Source organism: Notechis scutatus, chromosome 1 (genome assembly GCF_049901735.1).
Source record: "Notechis scutatus isolate UNSWTSFEM ecotype Mainland chromosome 1, rNotScu1.2, whole genome shotgun sequence".
In the NCBI taxonomy this organism is placed as follows: domain Eukaryota; kingdom Metazoa; phylum Chordata; class Lepidosauria; order Squamata; family Elapidae; genus Notechis; species Notechis scutatus.
The window spans coordinates 655,412-661,411 of record NC_142009.1 but is presented as its reverse complement, the minus strand read 5'-3'; positions in this window follow the sequence as shown (position 1 = coordinate 661,411).

Below are 6,000 nucleotides of genomic sequence, written 5' to 3'. Positions count from 1 at the left end.
GCCATGTTTCACAGACAAATATGATGTCGAATTAAGCCATATTTAGTAAGAGGAGAGATTCAGGTATTTTATTCACAAGGCTTCTTGCATTGAGTAGCTTGCATTTAAGACCGGCTGCAGTTGGAATTGAGGTAGTCCGGGGCCTGCGTGCCTCGTCTTGGGTGATGTTGGACTTTGCTCTCAAGGAAATCCTGGCTTCCAAGAGAGTCCACCTACCCCGTGCCCTAATCAAACAGGCGGTGAGGAAGTAGGGGAGCTCGGACACAAAGCAGATTACGTAGAGAGCAAACACAGGGTCAGTCACAAAGGGCTCAGATGCCTGTACACCAACACACAAAGTATGAGGAACAAACAAGGTGAACTTAACAGGTAACAGATAATCAGAGTTGGGAGGGACCTTACAGGTCATCTAGTCCAACCCCCCGCCCAAGCGGGAGACCCTGCACCATTTCTGACTGAGGGGAGTCCAGTCTCTTCTTGAAAGCCTACAGGGATGAAGCTCCCACAACTTCCGAGGGCAACTTCTGTTCCATGGGTGGATTGTTCTCAGTGTCAGAAAGTTTCTCCTTATTTCCAGGTTAAATCTCTCCTTGTTCAGTTTCGGTCCATTATTCCTTGTCCGGCCTACAGGCACTTTAGAAAATAGCTTGACTCCTTCCTCCTCTCTGGGGCAGCCCCTCAAATATTGGAAGATGCTCTCCTGTCTCCCCTGGTCCTTCTCTTTCTTAGACTAGTCAGGCCCAGTTCTTGCAACTGTTCGTTGTATGTTTTAGCCTCCAGTCCCCTAATCATCCTGGTTGTTCTTCTCTGCACTTTTTCTAGAGTCTCAACATCTTTTTTATAATGTGGTGAACAAAACTGGATGTAGTACTCTGGGTGTGGTCTTACTAAGGCTTTATAGAGTGAATTTCATTTTGTTAGATATGGCCCGTGTTCTAGTCTGTCAAGATCCATCTGGATCTTGAACCTATCTTCTTGGGTGTTAGCTATTCCTGCCAGCTTAGTATCATCTGCAAATTTGGTAAGTTCCCCTTCTATTCCCTCATGTAAGTCGTTAATGAAGATATTGAAGAGTCCTCGGCCTAAGACGGAACCTTGTGGCACCCCACTGCTTCCTTCCTTCCATGTAGACTTAGACCCATTAAGGGCTACTCGTTGAGCACGGTTTGCCAGCCAGTTGCGAGTCCATCTGGTGGTGGTGCTATCTATTCCACTTTTTTCTAGCTTACTAAGAAGTAGGTTGTGGTCTACTTTATCGAATGCCTTGCTGAAATCTAAAGATATTATGTCCACAGTATTTTGCTGGTCGACTCACTTAGTCACCGTGTTGAAGAATGAAATAGGATTGGTTTGGCATGATCTGTTCTTAACAAACCCGTGCTGACTGCTACTGTGTTTCTCCAACAATACGGCCTCCACCCATAGGAAAGCCCAGCATGATTTCTAGGCATGAGGTAAAATTAAGCCCCACCCCCAAAATTTAGGCCTATTTAAACCATGCGTTTCCCTGCCATTTCTCACATCGTTCGTTAGAACTACACGAGGTGGAGAGAAATGGGGGGAAGGGCGGGGTGGGGGGTGGGGAGAAAACTTGCCTTTAGGAGGGCCCTGCAGGTAGCCTAGGCTAGAATACCCCGATCTACTACCGATAGAACATCAGCCGATAGAAGCTCCCCGAAGGCAGAGTCACCAGCCGCTTCGATCAGCCGGTAGAAGCGGCCTCGGGGCGAGCGCACACAAACACTCCCCTCGTCACGAGGCCGCTTCTACCGGCCGATCGAAGTGGCTGGTGACTGCCCTTGGGGAGCTTCCATCGCCCGAAAGACACTGCCTAATGGCGAGGGGACACGGGCAGCCACGCCTCGCCCCGAAGCGGCTGGTGACTCTGCCTTTGGGGAGCTTTTGTCGGCCGATAGAAACGGCCTCGTGGAGAGGTACGTGCACATGGACCACTCTAGGTGGGGGAGGAAATTAAGTCACCCCCGAAAAGACAGCCTAGCCGTCTTTTCGGGTAAAAAAATAAGGCCCGGCCTTATTTTGTGAGAAACACGGTAATTATTACTTTACCGTATTTGCCGGGCGTATAAGACGACCCGGCGTATAAGACGACCCCCACCACCACCGGAACGCCTCCAGAAATCCCCGGGGCTGCAGCGGCAGGGCAGAGTGCCAGGGCCGGGAAGAGCAGGAAGGCTGCAGCCTCGGGCGGAGCGAGGCGAGCGGGATGAAGTGGAAGCGACGCAGGGGATCCAGGAAGCCAGAGGCGCTTCGCTGCGCCCAACAAGCATCCGAACGCCGGCAGTGGATATACCGGCGTATAAGACGACCCCCCACTTGGAGGCATGTTTTTCGGGCAAAAAGTCGTCTTATACGCCGGCAAATACGGTACTTGTTTCTAGATGTTGTCAGATCTGTTTTTTTATTATCTTTTTCAGTATCTTCCCGGGTATTGATGTTAGGCTGTTTGGTCTATAGTTTCCTGGGTCTGTTTGCAATCCAAGGAGATGATATGATATCATTGCCATTACGGAAACTTGGTGGGATGGAACCCATGAATGGAATATACAGCTAGAGAAATTTAGACTGTTTTAAAAACCCCAACCTAATAAAAGAGCAGGTGGAATTGCAGTTTATATAAGAAACGTATTTCTACAGAAATACGACAGAACAATGACGAAAACTGCCTTGAATGGATTTGGGTCAATATCAAAGGTGAGGGGTGGAGAATGACATCGCTATGGGGTGTATTATAAGCCAACCAGCCAACCAGAGGAAATAGATTAACTTTTTGCTAGTCAGTTAACTAAGGTATGCAGGAAAACAACCACAATAGTAATGGGGGATTTTAACTACCCTGCCATCAACTGGGAGACAAAATTTGCACCTAGTAGAAGATCAAACAGGTTCCTGACAACCTGGCAGACAAATTCTGTCTCCCAAAAGGTAGAGAGGAGAAGTAGAGGGTCAGTCATACTGCACTTAATTCTCACCAACAGACTTAATTCTCATTAATTCTCACTAACAGGTGTTGAAGTCACAGAAACTTTGATTCATACACCGTGGGGACACACCGTGCAATATTGGAATTCAACATAATGCAAGCACAAGGAATAGTGGGGGTGGGGGGGGGGGTGAATAAACTACAGTCTTGGACTTTAAGAGAGCTAATTTCAGTACACTTAGAGCGAACTTGGGAGGATTCCATGGATGAGAATCTTCAAGGGGAAAACAATCCAAGAAGCTTGGGAAACTTTGAAAAGTGAGATGATAAAAGCCCAGTCTAGCACAATTCCAACAAAAGAAGAAAAATAACAGCTCTCAAAAGAAACCCTCTGATAAAGCGAAAGAGAAAAAGGACAAGTATAAAAAGTGGAAAGAGAGGCACGTAACTAAGGCAGAATACCAGCAAATAGCCTGAACCTACAGGAAAGGTAAGGCTCAAAATGAACTAAGGCTGGCAAAAAATATCAGAAATATCAGCATGTAAAAAACAAGGAAAAGAAAATCAAGGAAATGGTCAGTCCATTAATGGGAGAAAATGGCAAGAAGGTGACAAGCAGCAGGGAGAAAGTGAAACTGCTTAACTCATTTTTTGCATCTGTCTTTACACAAAAGAACAAAGAAATAGTCTAGTTTATTTTTTTAAGAACCCATAAAATGTATGGTCATGTAGGAATGCCGGTCAAAATAAAACAAGCAAATGGCTAAGAGAACACCTGAGCTCAAATCACCAGGACCAGATGGATTATTACACCCCAAGGCACTGAAGGAACCGGCAGGCAGGGTTTCAGAACCACTGAATTTGTCTTTCAAAGATCTTGGAGCATCCCGGGAACTGCCAGAGGAAGGAAACAGAGCTGATATGGTTTCCGTCTTCCAAAAAAGGGGGGGGGGGAGGGGGGAGATCCAGGAAACTGCAGACCGATCAGGCTGACCTCAGTACCTGGGAAGATTCTGGAAAAGATTATTAAGCAAGCAAACAAAGTCATAACCAGAAGCCAACATGGGTTTGTCTGAAACAGATCATGCCAGACAATTCTAATGGCATTCTTTGCCCAGGTGTCAAAATTAGTGAACCGGCCAAATGCTGTGGACCTAATTTACTTTGATTTCCGTGACGGCGGTTGATGAAGTAGTCCATATCCTGCACTTGGATAAGGTAGAAAAAGGTGGGTTAGATGGCACCCCAGATGGAAACTCCTCCAGGAAAGAAGCTCCCTGGAATTGAGGAGAAATTTTCTGACAGGGAGAACTATGAACCAGTGGAACTGCTTCCCACCAGAAGGTCCGGGGGCTCCAGCATTGGAGGTTCCCAAGAAAAATGCGGACAGCCCCTTGTAATGTTATAGGCTCTCCCGCTTGAGCAGGGGGTTGGACTAGAAGACCTCCGAGGTCCCTTCCAGCCCCAGGATTCAGCTCTCTCTCCCTGAGAGGCTGGGAGAGGAAGGAAGCTGCCTACCAACCTTGGCTTGACGGGACCGTTCTGGGAACCTCTTGCTTGACCCGGGCAGGTTTGACCCAGGCAGAGGAGCGAAACGCCTTCAAAGGAAAAACCCAGGCAGTCCAGTTGCCTCTTGGGGGGAAAAGCCCCATTGGGACAGCCCTGGCCTGGAGGACGGACAGCCTCCACAGACATTTTATTCCTGCTGTTATTCCTGGCATTTGTCGCAAGAGTTCAGGGTGTGCCCATGTGCCTCACCCAGAAGGTGCCCCTGGTGTCCCTTTCCAAGCAGAAGAGAGGAAAGGCCACTGGGCTGGGACCCACCGGAGACCCTCCCTCTCTCTCGGGAGGCCCCCCAGGGCTGCAGACCACACCAGGGCCAGCCTCTCCCTCGGGGGCCGGCCTCCTGACGCCTGCCCTGCAGTCCTGGCCTGGCCTGGCCTGGTGGGCACGGGCTCACTCGGTGCCCGGGTAGCTTCCTTTAAGGAAGGCTGGGAGGCGGGCAGCCTTTCTGCTTGGCTGGCCGGTGTGCAGCACACAACGACAGCCCTGGGATGTTTCTTTATCCCCAGGTGCTTCCTGCAGGGTCACAAATTTCCATAGAGATGTAGACACTGTGTACGTGCAACACAACCCCCCCCTTGCTTTTTGGGGGAACAAACCACAACCTTCCAGGACTGTGTTCCAATCTCCACTTGGGTCCCAGTGGCTTCCAGGAGCGCCAGTCACGTCCTGCCATCCCCCTGTGCCCTGGGGGGCAAGCATGGGATGCCCCCTTTATTCTGCCTGCTGCCTCTCCTGCTTCTGCCTTTTCAAAACCCCCAACTTCGTCCGAGACTTATTGCACGCAGATGTCCGATGAAGGAGCTCCTGGTTGTTCCTTCCTCCTCCTCCGCCTCTGATCCCAAATGCCCTAATTTTGTTGTGGGGAGGCAGCCCCTCTCCCCGGCAGCCTTCCCCCAGGTGCCATCCCTCCAGCCAGCAATTGACCCCCGGGCCCCTGCTTCCCTGGCCTTCTCTCGCCCGGAGCCCCTCCGCCTCCCTGCCTGAGGTTCTGCAGCTCCCTGGGGGCTTCCCAGCCCCGTTTCTTCCAAGGGGGCAGCCAGGTGTGGCCTCAGCCTCTCTCCCCTCCCTGCAGCCTGGGCCTCCCGGGCATCCTTGGCGTCAGATCTGCAGGTGGCCGTTTCCCCCATCAGCCCCCCTTCCCGGCACTTGCCCCCTGGGGACGCCCAGGGCATTTCCCGGGAGTCCAAGCGCTCCACGCCAGGGACCCTTCTTTCCCCAAACCCTTCTGGCCAGAATGGCCCAACTGGCCACGGCCAACTCGCATGACTTAAGACGGGACAATTCAACACTTCCATTTAATTACTTAAAACAAGCTTTAAAAATATCTGAATTTTTGTCGTTCAAATTTCATTTTGCCCCTCCCCTGGCATCCTTCCTGTCATGCTTCTGTCCCACTCTTTCTTCGATCTTATCAGTGTAACTCTTGTCCCACGGGGAGGCGTCACAGGCCCCCTCAGGGCCCCCCTGCTGTCCTCCAGGGGTGCAAAGGGTGG